Below are 24,548 nucleotides of genomic sequence, written 5' to 3'. Positions count from 1 at the left end.
GCCGCCCGAACAAGGCCAAGCTCAGCGTCAGCCGTGTTGATGTTCAACATTGCGCTCATCACATACCCTTCTTCTTTAAGGGCCCATCCACGATGAGCTTGACGCACAGAGTGCGTAACTGAGTTTAAGTAACGCCAAACACTCGGTACATATTGTACATTACGACAGGTCTGTGGTCCATCCGTTCACTCAAAATGAGAAGGATACTGGGTCTTCTTCAATTTTGCAAGCCTACACGAGGAAAGCGCGTCCATGAAGCAAATGGCGCTGCTACGCTTAACAGTTCGAGGTTTCCACACAGATAGCCTCGCACCCAAAGCGCTGCAGTTTTTGGTGATGTACTATAGACGGCGCCCATTTTCCCGCAAGTTGTCTATTTGCAAACCAAGGTTTTCCTGCTGCCTGCTTTGTCTCCCGACCTTATGCGCGACCGGTGCCGACTGCTTCGCCTCGCATCAATCTATATTCCCCTCCAGATATCGTAACCCTACCAACCAGAGAACTCCGGACGACAAACCCGTTTACTTCCATTGCCTCCGCATTGGCCACGTCACTCGCCACTGCCCCACGTCTTGGACGTCGCCGTATTCGAGCTTCTTTTCCCCGTTTCCTCGCCCATATGCCAACCCGTGCCGTTACTCGCCTCGCCATATGCCTCCTATCTCTGACGCATCCGTTGATGTCAGTCGTCCTGCTCGCTTGCCGTCACTTCAAAGCCATCGGTCCCCTTCACCCCAGCCACGCCGGTATTCGTCGCCGACCAGTTATGGACACTTGCGGACGGGAAACTAGGCCATGCAAATCTTGGAGGTAGTGCTGCATCACGTTCGTCCTCTCCAAATCCTCTGTTGACGCTCCTCACCAACACGAACCTAATTAAAGTAGACGTCAATGGTGTTCCGTTGACGGCTACCATTGATACTGGAGTCCAAGTATCCATAATGAGCGCTAACCTATGTCGTCGCCTCAAAAAAGTTATTCAGCCGGCCATCACTCGAGCCCTTCGCGTCGCCAATGGCGCCACTGTAGCCGTCAGGGGTATGTGCACTGCTCGCATAGGAATTGCTGGCCGCCAAGTTCCAGTCCTATTCACCGTGTTGACCAGTTGCCCTCGTGACCTAATCTTCGGGCTCGACTTTCTGAAGACGCATTCTGCCCTGATAGACACAGATGTAAGGAAATGTAGCTGGAGCTGTCCACAGGATCTACTTATTTCACCTGCGCGTATACTCAACAAAAATGTGTGTCCCAGTTGCTTAGTGGTACTTGAGATTATGTCAGTACTGCATATTCGCGTGTTGTCGAAAATAAATGAATTTTCAAAATGCTCGTAGGGCTCTGATGTGCGTATCTGCAATTTATGGACACATGTAAAAGACTCAGCATCAAGTGCAAGTGAACGATCCCACAGGCCCGGAGCCGATCATGCAAATAGATTCGTTGCATGCATTTTTCACCAGAAAAGATAGGTCACATGAAATGTCATTCAAGGAAGTGTTGAAAATATTGCACAGTTAATAAAACGTCTAAGCTATTATTACGTGGGCTCATGCACTCGATTTCGTCCACATTAGGCAGGCACCTGTTGATTGCTTCCTGTTGCAGAAATACTTGGCGTACCGTCACACTTCAATGTGTATTTGCTGTCGCCTTTGAAGAAGCATGATTGTTCAAAATGCAATGATTGAACAGATTTTACGACTTGCTGGTAGATTCGCCATACAATTCCGGTTGCGCTGATCCACCTATACAGCAATTGCCTTCTACTGAATTGAGACCTGCCAATAAAAACACCGCTCCGCCACTTTATTGTCTTGTTTCTTTACATAGCTTTACAGACAGAGCGATGGGTTAAAAAAATCATTTACTGTGACGCTTCTCAAACGATTGTGATGCATCACGAGAGCTGTCTACTCGCATGATGTTCTGAACATGAAGATACATTCGTTTACTTACACTTGAAGGTAAATGCCAGAGCCCTACGGTGCTTGGGTGAGGATCAAAGACACGAAGGTGCCATAGCGCCTGATGTCGGGCGATCACATGTCAAACGTAAAGTGTACGAAACTACTAAGCGTCCAAAATCAGCGAGATTCCAAACCGGAATTAGCGCCATGCTTTGTTGAATGAATGCGTACATTGTGATTTACATAAATTACGCACTTAGCAAGTGATTTCTACAAAAATATTCACACTTCACCTTCACCAGGTATGTGTTTTTCAATTACAAAGCATAAAGCGTCCTGTACTTGTTTTCAGCTCTCTGAATAGTAATTGCGCTGGCCACATTGGCAAGTAGCTGCAGGGCAGCTCCCTAGCGGTCACCCCTTTTTCGACGCTGCTTTTATTCTAGAGTTAGTTATATTAACTTCATGACTTTAGCGCGGCTGTGCCAAACCTCAGCTATTTATCATCCTTTACTAGAGATGGAGGTAGTGGTCTGCTCGGTTGAGGAGTCCGGCGCTTCCAGCGCCCCAGGCAGTCGTCGGTGAAGTCGGACAAGCCATGGCTAAGATCTAAGGCGCTAAGATCGCTAAAATTTTACCCTGTGCTTTAAAGGCGACCCACCGCAGCGCTGCGATTAGTTCACTGCACGGTTGCCAGATTGGGCTATTAATAGCCAAATTGGGCTACTTTTTATGCAGGTTGACGTCGAAAATTCCGAGTTGGCTTCATCGCTATATTTCGGCTATTTTTGTCTTGAGGACTTCCGAGTTCCGAGGACGATGTCAACACTGACAAAATTCAGGAAGGTCGGTTTATGGGAACCCACAGCTCACATCTGCTTGAAATATATGTAGGCAGTCTCCAAGGTTGTGTTTTTAGGCAATGCCAGCGCTTGGAGGACGACGTTAAGTCAAGGCTTCCGTGTTTATGCGTCATTCCAGCAGTAAGCTCTCTTATTTTTATTTTGGTTTCGGCGCCATCTGCTGCCGGGTCACACGTGGTTTAGTAAGAAAAATGGTTGGCCTGACTGCTGTTGAGTACGTGTTCCGTGCCGGCTACCATAAGACAAACTATTGTGGACTTACACAACAGATCAAGTATTCGCACACAAGTCGTGGTGCGTCATTTTCGCCCGTGGTCCTTTCAATGTTTATAAAAGGTAAATCAAAGCTTGTTGCTTAGTTTTCCTGCAAATCACTGCGTTATTTATTCACCCAGTAACTTCTCGAAAAAATTTTCGAAAAGTGTAAACGAAAAGTGTCCCCCCTACTGTCTGAGCTTGCTTGACCCCTATTTGCGCTGCCCCTTTCGCACGCAGCCGTAGAACACGTGCTCAGCCAGGTTTGGCTGGCAATAAATGACTTGAGATACCGCACGTTGAATGAGACACTGCCAGATCTCCTTCCCCTGGAGTTTGGTCTGGCAGAGAGTGGGGACTGCTGCAAGGAGTTCGAGCCAGATGAACAGTTTTTGTCTCGTTTCAACTCTGCAGTTTCATATGGTTCAGGTGGCAGTGGAAATTAATTCAAATACGGCTATATTGTATATTCAATTCGTTTGCGGAAATCCCCAGTGTATCAACTGGGACTGTACGCAATGTCTTTCTTTCAGTCTTTGGTTTAGTCAAGCAGCTTTCTATATTACGAGAAAGTTGTGATTGTTTTATGGTACTTCTTGAACGTTACATAATATTACAGTGGTAAGCTCTGTAAATGCATGAAAAACGATGTTCGTCAGCAGTGACGATGGCAAGACAATGGATCACCAAAGGTCGGTGAGTGATTGCCTTGCCATACGAGTATTTGCCATTATGGCATAGTTCATTTATTTATTTATTTATTTATTTATTTATTTATTTATTTATTTATTTATTTATTTATTTATTGGGTACCTGCTTCGTCACTCCGGCATAACAGCCGGGAGGGTACAACTCATATAAACAAACACTTAAACATTAAATTCACAAAGCATGGAAGAAATCATCACTTGAACAAATACAGACAGTGTCAGGTGGTAGGGTATTCCAATCTCTTATAGAACGAATAAAGAGAGAGTAGCGGAAAGCGTCCTTTGCGCGTATTTTTTTATCATTGTAATTCCACTTCATCCATCTTACTACTAATTACATATTAGTTTTTTCACACCTATTTTTCAGTTGAGCTCAGAAAAAGAAACTGCGTTCGATATACATAATAGGTGTTCGTGGTACTGTTAACTGGTACTGTTCGTGGTACTGTATTTTATTATTTTTGCACACATTGCTCTGGTGGGTGGCCTAAGAGTTATTACAAGTTTGTAAACGTATATATAGCTAGGCGACGAGGACACGTATAACGAGAACAACTGGTTTTAGAAGTCGAGCCTAGACATTACGTCTTCGCCTTCTAATCTTCGCTAGGCCAATGAAGGAGACAAAGCCTACTAAAGCTCCTATCGTGTTCTTTCTCGTCAACACAGAAGGGACGGCGGGTCGTATTCCACAGAATCAAGGGGGCAGGATCAAGGCGGGATCACAACGTTGTCATTATTGAGGCGTAATGAGTTGCGTGGTGGTTCTAATCAATCAACTGGATCAAAGTTATGATAAAATGTTACCGAACGGTTCGGGATGTTGATGACCGCACCATACTCCCTCAGAAAGTCCATTCCGACAATGAAGGCTTTACAGCACGCGACGAGACTGACGAAAGTGGTGACGAAAGTGGTGACGAAAGATGCACCTCCTATGTTGACTCTCGACGTACATCGTCCGGCAGGCATCAGTAACAGGCTTCCTGCAGTCTTTATGTGGGGCCCTGTCCACAGCGTCTTTACTTTCTTGAGACGAACTGCAAGGTCTTGACTTATTAGAATAAGACTGCACCAGTGTCGGCCAAAGCTGCCACTTGCTGCCCGTTAACCAAAACAATAAGGTCTGTGCTTGCAACTTCGTCGCTGTTACGGCTCGTCGGCTTCATAGCGTCCTGTGGTGGAAGCAGCGGGGGATTTTTATCGTCGTGACGGCTTGCAACCTTACCCCCGGAGATAGCCGCCGTTAGTTTCGCCGGCGAGGGCTAGGTGACGTCCTGTCCCTGAGGTCAGTGAAAGTGCGGCGTATTGGTGCAGACGAGTGTGTAGGAGATGGAGATCGTGATCGGTGGCCCATGTTGGCCTGGTGGTTCGGCAGCGACTCCTCGTCTCCTCGTCATTGGCTTCGCGATCGTCGAAATGAGAGAGGGTGGTTGGATGCCCTTGAAGAGGAGCTTGGCGGCGTAGTGAGTAGTCGTCGTTGGCACGTCGATCGTCAAACCATGGGCGGTGAGGGCGAAACAGGTCGTCGTGCTGAGAGAAATGGCGGGAAATGTGGCCTACACCACCGCAGTTGAAACAGAGTGGGCGCCGATCTGCAGTTCGCCATACGTCCGTTTTCCGAAAGTGCGGATGTCTAGGAGGTCCTTCTTGGAATGACGAAGGTGCGGCAGGAGAGGGCTGGCTGTACGTCGGACCACGGCGGCGTAGTTCATGCAATGCGACTCAGGACTAAGGTTCGGAGACGAGAACTCTTGCCTGATTTCGTCACGTATGACTTCGGTGACAGACGCCACTGGCGGTTCCACTGTCGGAGTCACGAGATTTTGAATTTCTTCGTTGACAATCTCCCTAATTAGAGCGCGCAGAGAGCTCCGAGTGTCAACAGTTATGGCGGTGGCGTTGACCTTGTTGCTTCTGGTCAAGCGATCATATTGCCTGCATTGTTGACGAAGTGCTCGCTCAATAGCAGTAGCTATTGAGCTGTAGTCCTGCGAACAACTGCAGTTTCATGCCGCGCATGAGGTAGTGTAACTTCTTATCATTTGTTATGTTTGGCTCAGCTCTACGACACAGACTTGCCATGTCCTCGGCGAACATTGCTACTGTTTCGTTGGGTTTCTGAATCAGCAACTCAATTAGCTGCTCGGCACGGTCCCGTCGGTGGACTCTCGCAAAGGTGTCAAGGAGCTCCTGGTGGAAGTCACTCCATGTCGATATTCATACGACATCCGAACGCTACCGCTAAGAGCAAAACAGACAATGGTGAGATTTTGTTGAGAACTCCCCTCATTGATCTTGGCGACGCGCTCTAATTGGTCGAGCCAGCATTCGGCGCCCTGAAAGGCGCCACCGTGAAAGCGACGCGGAATCCGAGGTTGAATAAGGGTTACCTACAGCGGGCTGGACGAACGGACACTTTCGAAATCCTGTGGCGGGCTGGCGTCGGCCATGAGCTGCGATGGGCAGCGTCTGGATGAAGGTTCCTGCAGTGGGGTGAGCTCTGGAGCAAAGGCTTGCAACCGACGACTGAAACGATGCACAGACATTGCAATGGATGAGAGAGGGTCCGGGCTGGATGAACGGCTCCCACGAGGAGTCCAAAGCATCGGGTTGTCGTACTCCGCACCTCCACCAGTGTCACGGTGCGACGAAGATAGGAGACGAGAACACGTATAACAAAAACAGCTAGTTAGTAGTCGAGCCTAGAGATTACGTCTTTCTCTTCTAATCTCCGCTAGGTCGATGCACGAGACGAAGCCTACTATCGCTCCCATCGTGGTCTTTCTCGTTGACACAGAACAGACGCGCCCACCCTCCAATACATTGTTCTACTCAGTTCCTAGTCTAATGTAGAGTGCTTCAATTGGTTAAACAGAAGTTTTCTTTGTACTTAACTTTATGACAGCCGTACCCAGCCCATAAAGTCCATTTCGTGGGTTTTCTAGTGGAAGCATACTTTTTTTAAGTTGCCCTCAAAAATTTGGCAACACACCCACTGGCACTTGCATTCACGGAAGCTTACGTACACGTTTTCATAATGCACGAATGTTGCCAAAGAATACCTGTTTAAATATTGCGCAGTTTAGCTCTTTTATATACTAATACCACCTATATTATTGCCAGCGCCATAATACAGGTGGCAATTCCAACTATAAACTTTAATTCACCTCTTCTGTTATGGGGCAGCAGGTCGTTCTACGTTTTCCCACTGAAAAGTGAATTGCAGTCACAGCTGCCGCTTCTTCTCACGAGGAAAATGCGAGAAGGTTTCAAGTTTTCTGCAGAGTCCAGTGTGTCTTCAAGCGGCAGCATTTGCTGCTTACAGGTGAAAAATGCAAAACTGAGAGAGAAAGAACGAGCGGGAGAGAAATGACATATTTCTATTATGAATCAAGCTTAGGAAAGGCCTCCATATTGCAACATGCCTTATGCTTGGGAGGCCTGTCGGGCACTGCATCCTGACCAGCCGAAGGTGATCCTCGAGGTTGGAGCTGGCAATATTTTCCCCGACCCTTATAGAAAAATGCCTCGGGTAAAGCGAGGCATGAAGTAAAGTTATCTCAGAAGCTGGATGAGTAGATACCAATCACGTAACGAGTAAATATAAAAAGAAATCCTTCGGCTCACTCTAACAAGAGGTGGGGTCCAAATCCACATCCGAACGGCAGCTTTTTCTAGAATTTTTACGCGAATCTTGAGGCCAGTTTTGAGCAGGTGGAATGCGCCAGATGTAGTTTTGGAGCCGCAAATATGGATGGGTATATGGATGTTATGGGAAACCCATTTAGAATGGTGCGGTAGGTTGCGCCACCAAGCTCTTGCTATTATACTGCCTGACGCCCTACCTAAAGAAATTGTCCGAAATCGATTTGCTAGCGGTGAGATTTGGGCGCCATCTATAGCACACCTACAGAACACCATGAAACGTTTTGGTTATGTCCTTTCACCTGTGAAAAATTTGTGTCTGGCTATTTCTGGGCTACACTTTGAGATCATATAGCCATTTATTGTTGGGGCCATCTGGCAACCCTGATCAGTTGTTGCCGCAGTGCGAGCGGACAAGTGCGCGGCGAGCGAGCGCTGCTTTGTTTGTCGAAGGCGCAAACGCGACACGCTCGCTTGAGTGAACCCGAACAACACGTTGCTTTTCAGCCAAGCTAGCGTGCGATGCACCCTGTTGCAGCTGCTCCGGCGTGCGCTAGGACACGTTCTATTCCCGCGTTAGGCACATCCAACTGTAGAGCGTCCAATGTTCGCCGATGTAGCGTAACTGCGCCACGCGTGAATCGCGTTCCCATTAGGCCGGGCTGTACCGCAGCTTCAGCTTGGCCACCCCAATGCACTCTTCTTCGAGTGGAGGTAGGACGCATCGAGGCCCTGCTATTGAACATAGACAACCAGAGAAAGAATGCGGGCTTGACTCGGATGCTACTTCGCATTAAAAGAACATCCCGGGTGCGCACCAGCGTTGTCACCGCGCGCGAAGCTGCTAACAAAGAATAATAACTCTTTGGCTAGCAGACGTGCGGTACCTGTTTACTGATACATCGGAACGGAATGCAAGGAAGGAAAGCAGACAGCACAGGCGGTAGTTCTCCACGTGCTTCAGTGTACGTCACTTCTGCCGGGTGATAATGGCGGCGTTTTTTTTTTTTGCAGTTTAGGGATGAAAAATGTCCATTTTCGCGAGCTCTTTGTCACGGATTCACCTGTATTTCGTGGGTACGATTTTTCACAGAGGCTACTGCATGTTTATATTATCTGAAACTGCACTCTTTACGTGGTCGAAAGTTTTGTTAGAGTTGGCCTTTAACATGCTGCGGTGGTTAAGCGGCTATGGTGTCTCGCTGCTAAGCACGACATGGCGGAATGAAATCCCGGCTGCGGCGGTCGCATTTTGATGAGGGCCAATGAAATGCAGTAACGCCGATGCCCCGTGCATGGGGGAACTTTAAAGATCCCCTTGTGGTCAAGGCTAAACCGGAGTTTCCACGATGGCGTGCCTTTTCGACAATAAACTGTTTTCCTTCTCTCTTGTAGTTGGGCCAATAAAGAATTTGAAAAAGAAATCGTCCGCATTCGATTTGCTAGCGTTATCGTTAAAGGTGGCCGTCTCCAATCGAAACATACCAGCACCGCTTTAATTCGTTGGTCAGCATCTGCTGGAGCGTTATGGTGAGGGAATAAACAGCGAGGATCTGGCCTTTCTGAAATTCCGCGAGGCTTCGGCGCGGCACGATCTTAGGCGCTCTACTGAAATTTTCGCCGAATTCTGGTTTCTAAATCTGGGTGATCTCTTACATATTGTCATGTACTGGATTACTAAAAAAAGAAAAAAAAGAAAGAAAGAGGAATAGAATGACAGCGAACGTTACCGAGTGCACAAAGTTACAGTTAAATCGCAATGTTACCATCAGAAAAGTAGTGGATTACATGTAATAATTTACGTTAATTGCAATAAGTTAACGAATAATTTATTACAAGTAAAATAACTATGTACAAGTTATTGATTGCGAGTTTCATCCGAAGGGTGCCAAGTTTACCGTCGCCCCCTTGAACACTTTGGACAATGTTCTATATATATATATATATATATATATATATATATATATATATATATATATATATATATAAATATATATATATATATATATATATATATATATATATATATATATATATATATATATATATATATATATATATATATATATATATATATATGTATGTATATATATACACGTGGATGTACTATCCGCCATGGTTGCGTGGAGACTATGGTGTTGGGCTGGTAAGCATGAGGTCACGGGATTGAATCACGGCCACGGCGGCCACAATTCGATGGGGTCCAAAATGCGAAAACACTACTGTATTTAGATTTAGGTGCACATTAAAAAACCCCAGCTGGTCGAAATTTCCGGATTTCCCCACCACAGCGTGTCTCATAATGAGATCGTGCTTTCGGCAGGGAAAACCCCGTAATTTCAGTTTATTTTACGTAGGTCTGCTTTACGCGGGGACTACATACGCGAGTGCACCTACATTTCTGTCACCCGCAAAAGCTTTACCACACCGTGTACCGCTTGATTGCGTGTTCGTTCGTTCGTTTGTTTGTCGTGTGGCCAAACTAAAGTTATCCCTATGTAGTAAACTTGCTAATGGCATCGCTTTCGTACTTTTCATTTATTAATCGCAAACAATTAGGATAAAGTGGATGCACTGCGAATTAAATGTTTCATGCCCCTTTTTGCTCGCGCTGCAATTCGAAAAAACGCTCTCGAACAATTTAGTCACTAACATATATCCTGGCTTGACAACTTTGCTGGTTATATGGCATACAGCATCTACTTTGCATTGTGCATTATTTAGCTGTGTTTCTCTATACATATACGGCATGGGTGAAAATACAGCAAACATATACTTAAATGTATACGGAACATAACGGCGATGACAGCGGGGAAAGTTTTCTCGCACTGCCATTAACTGATATCGGCGTATGAAAATTCAGCAAACATATACTTAAATATATATGGACCATCACGCTGATGCGAGCGGCGAACATTTTTTAGGAGTGTAATACAATTGACACTCTATTATGTGCGCAGAACATAAATTCGAGATTGTTGAGGAACACAAGATCTTTGGGGTGACATTTTCATCGCATCTAATTTGGGATTCTCACATATTTATGTTAGAAACATTACTTACCAACAACAGTTTCATCGAGTTGCCGAGAAATTCTCCCAACACAAATAAACGTTAGAATGTACACAGCGCTGTTTCAATTGCACATTAACTACTGTAGTTTATTTTGGCTTACTACGATTCAGCGTAATATAAATAGAGTATTGTTTTTACAGAAATACGCTGTCCGTCACATTGCCAACAGGGTTATTCATCTACGTCCTCCACATTCTTTCGCACTCATAGAATACTGGAAATCCCAGAAATGTATAAATTTCGCATCCTGCTTTCATTTTACATCTACTCCTTTGCATTGTAGCACTTTATTGAGACTACTGCATTTATGCAGCGTAACAGTCATGATATCAATACTCGTAACGTGGGAGAGTGGCTTATATCTCGTTTTCGTACCGACTATAAGCATCAGTCTTTGAAACATAACCTTCCATTTATTTTAAATACACATAATGACTTAAGCAAACTCAGAGTAAATACATGACGTAAAATATTTTTGAATTGCTCATTTATTTATTCATTCAATTTATGTATTAAAATAGGGTCTTCATTAGTGATGGACTTCGTTCTACAAAACAGGTCACTCTGGTTTCTGATGCCTTGTGTATTATTGTTTCATTCTTGTTAATTAGTAGCAATGTAAATGATGTTATTTTATACTACTGCAGTTAGTTTTGTAGTAGTGGTGCTGCCATTTACTTACGTGAGTAAAATTAGTGCTACGTATTATGGTAGAATTGTGCTTTTATAGCTTTTTCAATTGATGTTGCTTGCGCATTGCAACATAAATGCATTGTGTTTTTTTCTGTTCGAGTATGATTGGACGTCCTTAATTAAGGTATAATGATATTCTACTATCTGCATAAATAGCTTTCCTGTGTGATGCTTCTGAACATCTGTTATCAGTTTACCTGTCACATGTAGCCCTCTATGTATGGCCTCCTGGGCCCCGTCAAGCTGTTTTCTTGCAGCGTTTAGCCTAGGTGTACAGCCAGGATATTTTCTGGTAAATAGAGAGAATTGAATTGAATTCAATGGATGTCGCAATAGATCGGCTATATTGTCACGTGGTCGTGACGTCAAAGAACACAGTAGCAATACTGTGAACGACAAAACTAACTTTTATTGGGCGAACCTGTGCCCACAAAACAGGCTACACTTATAGCACAACGATAGCGGCGAACACGCTCGGCTATCGTCGAAAATCTGATCAGCGGGTCAAGCGCGTCGGTTTTTATAGAGCAGTCGTCGAATGTTCCAGACTAATCGTTCGGACCCGCGTGCCTTCCACAAAGTTCTACACCATTCAAGTCAGGTGACGAAATCAGATAACATAAGGTTCGGCGACAACAGACATCGGATTGAAGCATCGATAACTTTCCAGGAACTTCGGATACATGCAAGCACGTCCCACGCTGTGCGATTACATTTGTTAGGCGGCGAAACGTGGTTGTCCGATAAAGATAAGTACACGTGTCAATATTATTGAGCTTCTTGTGATGCTTCGGCTCGTATTTTAAACGTGAAATATCCAACTGAGGCTCCTCTATACTGACACTACGTTAAACTTGGATTTTTCTTCAGTCCAGAATATTGTTACAACAGCAGTGATTTTCTTTTTTACAAAACAGTGGCTTCAATAGTCGTGGGAATGCATGCCTAAGCTCAGAAAACAGCGCCTACGATGTTCAAGCTCCCTTGCTTCGTCACAGAGCAGCTGTTAATACGACTAGATGCGCTCAGAAACGTTGTGCACTAGTTTTCGTGGTTTTAATAAGAAAAAAAAAGCTGAATTACTCGCGAAGAGTATATTTCGAGTAAATGGGCAAATGATTAGTTAAATTAGGAAGGCGAATCTTGAAATATCCGTGGTATTAGGAAATAAATTAAAATTAGCAAACCCTTGTTTTTGGCCCGTTTAGCAGCGTCGTATGACACGGATAAACATCCGAGGACACGTAAGCACGTCTTATGAGTTGTGAATGCGAAGGCAGTAACGTCCAATTGAACGGCGCTGAGCTGTCGTTCGAGTTTTGAGCTGGGAGCAATAATTCATGCTGGTACGTGCCTCCCGAGCCAGCAAGCAGCCACAGTCTGCGGTACCAACGCCGCATGCCACTTATGTGCCACTTACGATTGGGTGTTGCGTTCACCAATGAATATACACGTTTTATTGGAATGGCTGATGGTGCCGAGCGGAATGCCTGTGGTGTCGAGCATACTATAGAACATCCACTGTGCTACTAATGCCCATCTTTTAAAAATAACATACATGACCTCTGCTTAGATCTAATTCAGTGAGACAGAAAACCGTTCCCCTTGAACAAGATCATGGAACCATAGCATCGTATATCGCACCTACAAAAGACCAGAAAAGCGCTGCTACAATTTTTGAAAGCTACTGGACTGAGTGACCGTCTCTGATCTGGACTGAGTGACTGTTAGGGATATAGAGCAGAAGAGCGATACCACGTCGGCGATATTCACAGTGGACCTTCTCTTAATCTTTCCCTCCCCATTAATCTTCCCCCAGTGTAGGCCAGCAAACCGGACTCAGTCCTAGCTAACGTGCCTGTCTTTCATTTATAATTTTCTCTCTCTGCTCCGCCGAGACGCGATGTGATGTGGCGTCGCATCCAGTGGCAATGCGAGTTTGGGCGCGGTTTCACTGCTACAGACGACAGATGCCGGCTTTCCGCTGAATGGGCTATTTGACGCTTTTGCATCAAAAACGTTTTCCCTCTTTCGTGGGTGGGCCATAAACGGCAGCGATTTCATATTGACAGCAGTTGGGGTTACTCTGGTAGACGTACAAAAATATGTTCAAGTGTCTACGGTAACTAAATGCTTTGAAAATAATTACTGACTACTAATCGTCTCCCAAGTGTTATACTTTTCACACAGGACATGTAGCTGCTGTTCCCCAGTTTCCTTAGTCAATTATACGAGTAAGGGTATTTATACTTTATTGAAGCCGAAATGATGTCGGGGGTGACGAACGATACGTCTTCCATCTCTGCAGCTCAGTTACAGTTTTTGTAGAGCTTTATATACTCAAGCATTTCAGAGTGTCATAACGTCGTTACTTGCTATATTTCTCAAAGTCCTAAAACAACTGCGCGAGTCACGAACTTCAAGTCGGGTGAAAATAGCGCGAATCATAAGTGTAATGCGAGGGAAACTGTTGAGTTCCTGATTGAAATTGCATTGTTGGAAAGAACTACTGGAACCTCCTTTTTTTCTTATTTTCACAGGTAATTCCAGTAGCGTAGTTGCCTTCTGCGGTGCCCTGAGTAAATTAAACAAGGCTCCTTACATATATTTCATGACAATAAGGGGCAGGTTTCCAAACTGTATGCAAAGTCGAAGATATGGCTTAATTACACAATGTGCAATAAAATGCGTAATCAACTGCTCTAGGGCATATATAATCTCTCTTTTATGAGTGGCTCAAAACTTATCCCGCTCTCATGACATGACTACATATACCACCAAGGTCAAACTTAGAAGTGGGTGGACCGAAATGCTTAAGCTGTGCGTGAGGTCAAATACGTGAGGATCAAATAAAGCTCTTGTAAAAATTTCCGTAGAAAACTAAACAGCCTCTATCAGCTATACGTCTTCCGATGTCCTGAAAGAACTCTGCGTTAAGAGGAAGCTTTAGGTCGGGTGTTCCTATCTAAATACATGTAAAAGGAGAATTCGTTTTTCTCGGCAACCACTGCACCAAATTTGACGGGGTTTGTTGCATTTAAAAGAAAAACTTAAAATATAATGACTGCTGGTTTGCAATTTTCGATTTCGGTCGTAAATGTTTTTAAAAAATTCGCAAACATGGCAAATTTTCAGAAAACTAAACTATCAAGTTTGCAACTCCGTAACTCAGGAAGAAAAAAATTACATCGCAATTCTGTGCATTGCACCTTATAGCACATTTAAAGCGCACAAATTTGACATCTTACACATGAACCTCAAAAAATTTATTAATATGTAATTACAACTTTTGCAGAATCCCCGTAAACAACGTAACAAATTCACGTAAGATGTAAAATGACATATGAAATTTGTCCGCTTTGAATGATCTAATGGCTGCCGTTTACAGAACCGCGATATCTGTTCTTGATGTAGAGCTATTAGTTTGTAAACTTCGTGCTTCTATTTTTTTCAAACTTCTGTATTTTGGAAACCTTTTTAACATAATTCAAGCCCTAAATCAAAATTCCGCTTGCAACAGTCATTAGAAGTTAACTTTCTCTCTCAAATGCAACAAATTTAATTAAAATTGGTCCAGGGGTTATCTAAGAAAAACTTTTTTGCCTTTTTACATGTATTTGAATAGGCCGCGTCGGAGTTGTGTCCAAGCTAAAGCTTCCTCTTAAGCAGCTTTTATATTTAGCAGAAATGGAGAGCATTACACGTGCGATGTCTCCCAAAATTTTAACGTTATTGGCCTAATTAGGAGCGTTCCAAATATTTCTTGAATCCTCGTCCTTGACGTTCGCTTGGCGCGGTTAGCGAACTAAATGAGCCCCCTTGTTTCTGTTTCTTGAAAGCAAAGGCCGGGTCATGGGTGATGCGTAAGCAACGTTCAAAGTGGGTGGGTTTTCGCCGGCATTTGCAATAAATTGACATGCAAGCGCACAGGAGCGTTATTAGTGTGTTTTAGAGTGGTGCATCATTTTGCCCGCTGCCCTTACATAACTGAAAAGGCCACCAAGTTGAATTTCAGTAAGCATGTGGGGCGTGCGATTGGAAATTATTCTACGAAGTGAAATGACTGTAAAACAAACACGATATTCGTAAAGGATTACCCCTAAATATGCGCTCGACAACGTTATGTACACGTCTTACCCTGTTTCCTCAGTATCCCGTAGGACTTCTTTGTTACACGAAGTTTACATTCCGCGAAAAGGAGTGGCACATTATGTGTCATCTGTAGGTAGAATCGAAAGTGTTGTGCTCCATCACGTCATTTGCAATAAATTGTGTAACCAAGTGCTCCTGAGCATATATGATTGATCTTTGCGAGCGGCGCAAAACTTTGTCCGATGCCATGACATGAATACATATGCCGCAAAGGTCAAGCTTAACAGAAATGGGTCGACCATTATGGGAAAGCTGCGTGCGAAGGTATGTGCATGTGGATTAAGTACAGCTTTCGCTAAAAAGATCTGTAACAAATGTTTCCAAGTACCACACGGCCACTGTAACCTACGTTTCCCAATGTCCAGAAAGAACTCTTCCTTACGCCATCTTAATAACGGGAGTCACCTTAAAGGTGACATGTCCGAATATGTCGACCGTACTAGCCCTATTGAGAGAGTTGCAAACAGTTCTTGAACCTTCGTTTTGAGATATGTCTATGTGTTAACTGACGTTCCTTCGCTGCTCTCAGTGAACTAAATGGTGCAACTTGATTCTGTCCTGTGAAAGTAAGGGCAAGCTCATTGATGATGTGTACGTGAAGTTCGAAGTGGGGAAGATTTATTGCGGTTTATAGCAATAAGTTACGAATGCAAGCCGTCCGAAAAATTATAAGTGTCTTACAAACCCACAGGCTTTATTTCTTTTCCCTGGTAGAAACATAAATGCCACCGAAATAAGAAATAAACGGGGGGAAGGCTTAGACAGATGTGTGTTTCAAATTAAATACATGCTGAATACAAACTCAATTTCCGAAGAAAAAGAACCAATTAAACGTGTGTTCGAAAGCGTCATACTGCCGTTATCAGCTTTGCTTCGCTACAAACCAAAATAACATTTAACAATAACAATAACAATAAAAATAACCATGTTCATGATTGCTTGAAATGAGGGTCCTGTTCAGTGCAAAGTGTGGCGCAACTATCCTTGCTGGATTGATTACACGAGTTAGAAATAATTACTGAACAAGCTTTCTTTCTTCTTATTTCGAGTTATAAGAGATATGTAGCGTACCTCTGCGGGTTCCTCCGTGAGCTGCAAGAGGCATATTGTTGAAAGCTACAGGCATGTTATAGGCAATGTGTAAACGAAGTACAAAGTGCCTAGGCAAATTATCGTCTTAGCAGTAAGTTACGTATGCAGACTATTCCGAGTGTAATAGCTGGGTTTTTGGAAGAACGCCGAATTGAACCTTCGTCCCTGAGGCATCTGTAAACGCCAACACGATCCTATATAGTGAAAACGGGTCGAGCATGAAGGTCTACGTTCTCGCAAAGTAAAATAGTTGTCGAGGAGTGACCGCATTTGCAAAATGTATTTGCGAATCGCCCGAAGACTCCGTATTCTAGCAAAGTTTCAGCCGCACCAGTCATGTACAGGTACGTTTTAAAGTGCGTGGTTTAATTAGAGGCACCGGAATTTTTTCCTGCAACTGCTCGAAAAAGGACAGCTTCTCTGGAAGAGGGTCATGATTCTGCAAGGTCACACAAGTCGACAAGATTAACCGCAGGTGCACGTGTGGTTGCCCCGGTTGAGAGAACAATGCACATTGTCAGATTTGCCCCCTGAAACATAGCTGTCGCGTGACCCCCAGGTTATGAATGCGGTGATTGGCCTATGGTGAATCACATAGGGGGGGGGGGGGGTGCATTGCACTGCAGCTCGCTCGTGCCAGATGGCCGCGAACCCAGCGTTGGCTGGCGAGGCGGCTGGTGTTGGCAACGAACTGGAAGGCGAAGCGCTGCTCTACTAGCAGCTGTTCCGTTAACAGTCCTGCTAGCTTGCACACTGCGTTTGCGAAACGCTGACGATCGCAGTACCAGCGAACAGTGATAAAACTGTTTGACGTTGCGGTTACGAGCAATGCGCTTGTGCACGAAGGAAGCATCAGTGTGCTTTATCTCGATTTTGCTGCATCGTACATTGTCTAAAGCACAATAAAATTGCAGAAACGGTGCGCTGAACCTTTCCAGATGGTAATAAAATATAAAAGAGTCAATTGCGCCTAAAGGCCGAGGCATTGACCGCTATAGCGAGATTTAGCGTTGAGGATGGCCTTCGTCATTTGGGGCCTGTATCTGAGGCTCCGCCACCTGTATTCTGGATTCAGTCATATGTATGTTTGCTACGCAGTTGAGGGTCCTTTATGGTGGAGTCAAACGGAACGTCGTGCTAAATTTGTATCTCTTTTTTTTCGTTTAGCTTGCTTTTAACATAGCGGTTATTGATTCTGTCTTGTAGCATTATTTTATTGTAACACGTATTTTGACCTCACAACAGCACTTACTCTATAATGGCCCTGAAAACTGTTTTGTTGTCACAACTTGGGACGATCTAAGCTTTGCTTGGCCAATCCCCTATTGTGGGTATGAGCCGCGAGTTGGATCGGCAACAGCCCCAAATGCGGCTCCTTGAACGGTGTTCGAACTACACGCCGGTGCCACATATTGACGCGGTGCAGCACGCCGGGAAATTTCTGCCGAAACTGCTTGTAAGCGCATTTGCTCAACGAGGACGTCTTATATGACGCCATAGCTCGTGCTACCATTTTTTTTTTACTTTTTAAGAGCGCTTTGCCTAGCGGTACAATATGAGCAGCCTCCCGAAGAAGCGTCAAGAAACAATTGCTTTGCGCGGCAAAGCAAATGTTACGACATTGGTCACTCGCACCCACCCACGAAAGAAATAAAAAACTGGAGGACGCTTAAGCTTCGCCTTCAAGAGTGGAATGCGACAACGTTCCCGTCGACCCACCAAGGGGTGTAAGACAATGCGCTACGGCGCACCGATCACTTACGAGGCGCCCCGTACCGAACCTTGCACCCACCAATCACGCGATGAGCGTCGAGCAACGCAGCGTTCGGCGCGGCAACGAAACGTGCGCCTGAGCAAGCAAACGAACCAAAGAACTCGGTGTCTCGGAGGGGGAAACGATCTGCGCGAGCCAAACCTCCTGATCGGCACGGACAACCAAGCCGCGTTGCGCCACGCACCGGTCCCCGCACAGCCGGCCCCAATGCACGCCTGGCGCGCCACCTGTCGGGGCAGCGCCGTACATTGCGGGGAGGGCTTGTGTGCCGCAAGATGGCTCTGCGTGTGCGGAAAGCGCAGAAGAAATGTAGCGGAAACGTTTTCGCTACGCGTTTAACTGCGTCTTCTGTAATTTACATGCTCATAATTTCCGATATACACGGCAGTATAACTTTCTACGGCACGTTTGTAAGGCAACACCGCATTCACTAGAGGCGTTTTTGCCCCACTTCGAACGATCGAACTCATGGCTGAGTGGTAGCGTCTCCGTCTCACACTCCGGGTACCCTGGTACGATTCCCACCCAGCCCATCTTGCAAGTTATTTTTATTTATGAATTGCTTTCCGGGATTTTTCGCTCACAGCCAACGCCACCGACGCTGACACCGACGACGCCGGCTTGTCTGCGACACGAGCTCCTTAACGCTGTCGCGTTAAAACTGAAGGCTATAGATAAGCAGGGTGTCCAACCTATCATGCACCAAACTTTAATCATACGCAAATGCCACGTAGCTAGACAGAACCAGAGCAGTGCTGGTTTTCGTCGCTTGCAGATACTCAAATTATTCTTCGCATTCCGCCTAATGACCAAATTAGTGATAATTAATTAATCAACTTTTCAATGCTATACTTAGATGCAAAGTGTCAATTAGGAAAGTGTAGGGCAACACGAAAAACTCCCGATACAGCATTCTGTTGCTCAGCACATGCTACATAAGAGTGTTTTTCCTAGGGTGAATGTAGCCCGCGAATATACGCAAAATTGCCGCCACTGGCCGCTCTAGGCACATTGCGTGTATTCGCGGGCTTCATTCACGCTCGGAAAAACACTTTGATGTAGCACGTTCACTGAGCAACAGAAGGCTGTATCGGGATTGGAGTTTTTCATATATATATATATATATATATATATATATATATATATATATATATATATACATATATATATATATATATATATATATATATATATATATATATATATATATATATATATATATATATATATGTAGGTGCCTTACCCATCTCATTCAAGAGGCGTGCCACGTCTTCTCTTTATGAACGGAAGACAAGACTATTTTGAAAGACTAGTACCCATTGGGGACAGTCGGTTGAATGCGTAGGGAAAAATATCGTGCTATGTTAACGAGAAATATGCAGCGTTGCTGAATCCTATCAGTTCCCTCTAGTGGACCTACAGGCCATCTTGTGAATGCTGGGGCGGTGATCAGCACACTTCAGGCGAGCTGCTTTGTTGCGAGAAGGCATTTCCGAGCCACGACGCGACTTCGCAGGTCTACTCTGCCCACGCCCAGAACACTGCGCAGGTCTTTTGTACATTCAAATGGCGTATCATTAATTGGAGCAGCCATACAAAATATCTTGCTCTGTCGAGGTGCTATGGGTTCGCCTGTTGTGCGGCACATCGTCTGTGCGTGCTTCATCTCAGTTCGGTCAGACAATCCTATTGACCATATATTGAAAGGGCGGCTTGTCACGGCAGCAAATATTTAACTGCGTGTAACCTCTTTGACGTTTCAGTGATCGCTTTCCGCTGTTTAAGAGGTACTCTAGACATCGTTAGGCTTCTGAATATGTGCCAATGTGTTCATACGTGCCTCTGTTCAATTAATATCTTTTACGCTGAGATGGGCCACTCTTGATGCGGGGCTGGGTACAGGCACCGCTGTTCAAAGAAACACTTCGACGCTGACTTGCAGCACTGGCTACGTGTCATAAGGTCTGTGGTGGGCCTAAAATTATGGGGTTTTACGAGCCAAATTCACGATCTGATTATAAGGCATGCCATAGTGGGGGGGATTTCGGGATTATGACCACCTGGCGTTCTTTAAGGTGCACCTAAATCTAAGCGCACGGGTGTTTTAGCATTTCGCCCCTTGAAATGCGGCCAGACAATCATGGCAGGGATTCAATCCCGCGAGCTCCTGCTCAGCAGCCCAGCACCACAGCCACTAAGCAACCACGGCGGGTATGTGTGCTGGCCTTCAAGGAACCTCTTTAATGTAAACTTGGGCCACTGGGCACCTGCCAGCAGGTGTGTGCCGCGCTTCAATGAATGTTTTTGACTCCAACTTAGATAACTGGCTATGTGCCGCTGAGAATGTGCCACCCCTACAATAACGAAAAGCATCCCTTAGTTAAATTTCTCCGATGTTGAGCGGAATCGAAGCCACGTCACAAGGGTTCCTCAAGGACAGCAACCCGACGCATTTGCAGGCTGCACTACAAATACACTGAGAATGCGGCGCTCTTCAATAAACATCTCGCCAACTTGTGTCCCTGAATACGTGCCACTGAGTGTGCCGCCAAGCGAGGGAAAAATTCTTAGCCTTTGCAGGCACCGGCGCGCCACTGTTCTTGTCTCAGAAGACATGTGCAGTCTTCTCGGCAGTGCGACTAAATCACGCAGCGTGTCCAGAAGGAATGTGGCATAAAAAATTGGATATCTTTTCCGACCCAGAGAAGATATCTGATTTCTTTATGCCAATCTCTGCTTAAAATAAAATATGTTGTCGCGGCTGGAAGTCAACCAAAGATCGGTAGGACGGTTTTTCTTTGGAAACCCACGGTGATACCACAAATGAGGCAGTGCAGGGTGACATGCGTTGGACCTCTATTGAAATCAGAGAAGCACTAAGCAAAATTAGGTTTTAAGGGAGACTCCGGAACGTGCATCAAAATAAATGGGTGGCTAAAGTGTACAAGTACCTGTACGTCGAAAGCGTGGACATGGAATGGAGAAAGAGGTCGAAGAAGTTGGCAACCAATTACACGGCAACTGAAAGCCTAAATAGGCAACCATGAATCGTAAAAAAGAACATGAGAGAGACAGAGACAGCTAATTGGATGCACGGAATGGAAACAAAACGTAGCATGAGAATATACAAGAATGGGAAGGAAGAAATTTGAAGGGCAAATCTTGGATGATAACAGTGCCTTACTATTTGAGGCTTGAACTGGTTGCCTAAGGGCAAAAGTATACAGGAGTAAATACTCGCTGCAAGATGAAGCATGTGCATGCTGCAGGAAAAATGCCGAGGTCGCTCAGCACATCCTAATGGAAAGCGAAGGGATTCAGACAGTGATACCTTTAGGTAACGGGTACCTTGAAGAAGCACTTGGATTCAGAGTGGACGGAAACATCAGCTGGTCAGCAGTCACGATAAGGAAGCGACGTTTAGAGTATAGGAGAAAAAAAAGCAGCGAAGAGATTGACGCGACCGAATCCGTTACAGGCATAGCCAGCGTTAGAAGGTTGGTAAGTTTTGAGGAAGAGAAACAGGTTAAAAAGATGTATACAAAAGGGCTAGAGGAAAAACCTCGTAAAGCGTACATAATTACCTCATGCAGACTAAGTGACTCTTATCACCACTCCATTTGAAAGAGATGCCAATAAAATATTGTCATCGTCAAAGCGTGAGAGAGGAGCCCAGTTACAGTATGACGCGTTTCTCAGCGTTTGCGTGCACCGACGTGCCATGCATTTCGGATGCCACGCACAGGCTTGCAGGCAGGCGAATCTAGATGGCACTGATTGTTTTTACGGAAGCGCAAAAGACGAGTGCCGCTGCCGTGCGCGCCTCAAACCTGACCACTTTCGACGGTGGCAGTACGCTGTGTCACTATATTGATTCAGTGCTAACACACTACCGCCCACAGTCATAGAGAAATGGGTTCTGCCGCACTTTTGTGAATTCTTTTCGCCCTTCGTCGTTCGTTTTTTCACGACGGCCGTCCCGCACTGTTGCAAATGCGCTCGTCGCGCCGATTGCTAATAAAAGAATCGGTTTAATATACAATCCAAAATCTAACATTCCCATGCAAATAAAGAACCTCCCCGTGGTCGAAATTAATCCTGTGTACCGCACTATAGTGCGCCTCATAATCAGATCGTAGTTCTGGCACGTAATATCCCATCATTCCATTAATTTTTAACATTACTGTCTGATTGACGCTGCCCTCCCGCAAAAAAAGAATGAACAGAAGAAAATAACAGAAGGACAAGAAAGGAGACAGAGAGAGAGAGATAATGACGCTCTGTATTTTCCTCTAAACAGCAGAGGGTTGCCAGTAATGCGATATATAACCGCCTCATTGTCGCCAGCACCCAGTAATATGCCGTCAGCTGTCGTTTTGTAGAAACGCAAGCGCAGTGGGAGTGCCAACATTTAGCGGAAAAGTGTCCTGCTTTCCCCCTCCTCCCCTTTTTTTTCCAACACTGCCAGCCGCTACGAGAGGGGTTCCAGGACACCTGTGACGCGTGCGACGCGTTTCCGTGCTCCCTCTCGTACTGCTCACAACAGGTAATGCGAGGCGTACGAAGCATCACGACACACATTACGACACAACTTCGTTATTGGAAGCATTCTTGCGGCAACCGACGGGCGTTTGTACATACGTCGAGCGGCTTCACGCTTCATATTTCAGGAAATCTGGTGAAGCGCTACAAACCACCGAATCTCGCTCCCCTCTAAAGTTACCTTGCACCACTAGGCAAGAGATACCATTTTCGCTCAAAGTATTCGACGATTCTTCGGCAGCGTACGCTATGCTTCTCTTGTCACTGTTCGTTCTTCTGTCATCTGTTTTTTCTTGGTAAGTACCTTGTGGAATTTGTCTTAAATGTTAAGACGTATTCGGTTGATTGAAAAGGAATACTTTAGGTGTCACGAGTTTGTGGAGATTGTCGACTGCAAGAATTTTAATAAAGAATGGTAGCTTTCGTCTGTTTTGTGCAGAAGAGAGTAACGTGTTTTGCTGGCATTTCTTGTTACATTGTATTCAGCCGTAAAAAAAAAATTAAACAATTAGCAAGCCAAAGCACCGTGTTGCGTGATGACCTTGATATAAATAGAAAAAAAGTATATTAGTTAATAATAGCTAACGAAGATAAGCGACTTACAAAAAATGAAACCGGCCGAGATAATACAATCTTAAGAGAATATGTTTCAGACTTCAGTGAATAGCTTGTTTACGATGTAAGAGGTAAAATGGTTGAGCAACCATGCCGTCGTTTTCTAAAATTGAGGAGACGAAGAGGGCGACAGATATATTTAAGAAAAGTTTGTGCTGATACTGATCGCATTCAGTGTGCCATCAACGCCAAAAATGCATCAACGCCAAACCGAGAAATTTTCACGCATAGCTAGCACTGAAAATTTATCACAAGATAACTATTTGATTTCCGAGTAGAATGCAATAACTATACAGGCGACGAGAAACACCCAACTCAATGCGAACGGATTAATTTTTAAGTTAGCTATTAAGTTAGCTACAGCCACATCCGCTCAGAGGTAGCTGTTTTCGGAGCAGGTGTTTACGGTGCCTGTGACAAATTAGACGAAGTGAAAGGCGAGGCTAATTTAGGCGACCCTACTCTGGCTAGTAGTGCGAAGCGCAGTAGTATAATCAGAGAAAAAGAAGAAAGCGCATACTCGTGAATAAAAACATTACAAGGGAGTTTGTCTACTCCCTAACGAGCGGATGCGCCATGACTGTCAAGCTGAAAAAATTCGCCGAAATACACCAGGACTGCGGCATGTCATCGCGACCAGCCTAAAAAATTCAGCATGTGCGATGCGAATAATATAACGCACCGCCTATAGGAATCGAATGACCATGGAATGTCTCAGCGGTGTCTGGCACGCAAGAATATTTATTCACACAGGGGCTGGCTTGAAAAGTGATACCGCTGTAGAACTAAGGACACTGCACTGAGTAGCCGTTTTCTGTCATTGTCGACACAATGCGGCGCGTTTTGAACTCTTAATTTGTTATATAATGCAAAATAGAAGTGAGGCGTGCAGACAGGACACAAGAGTAGAGAAGTGGACAACACGAACGCCGTTTCTTCGAACGTTTCACGAACGTCCACTTCTCTACTCTTGTGTCCTGTCTGCCCGCCTCACTTCTATTTTGCATTATGAATCCTTACCAACTAGCTCAGCTTTCTGTCGTTCTAATTTGTTACACCTGGCGATATACTGCGAACATTGTCCTTTCGTTTGGGCTGGAGAAATAGAAAGAGAGAGAAATAGAAGATATGATAGGCGTAGGAATAGGTTATGCCGCAGGTGATAGCGAAAATGTCCAAATGATGCAAGAACTTTGCTGACTTTAGGTCATTGAAGTATATG

This window comes from Dermacentor albipictus, chromosome 2, assembly GCF_038994185.2.
Source record: "Dermacentor albipictus isolate Rhodes 1998 colony chromosome 2, USDA_Dalb.pri_finalv2, whole genome shotgun sequence".
NCBI lineage: Eukaryota > Metazoa > Arthropoda > Arachnida > Ixodida > Ixodidae > Dermacentor > Dermacentor albipictus.
This window is presented reverse-complemented; position numbering follows the sequence as displayed.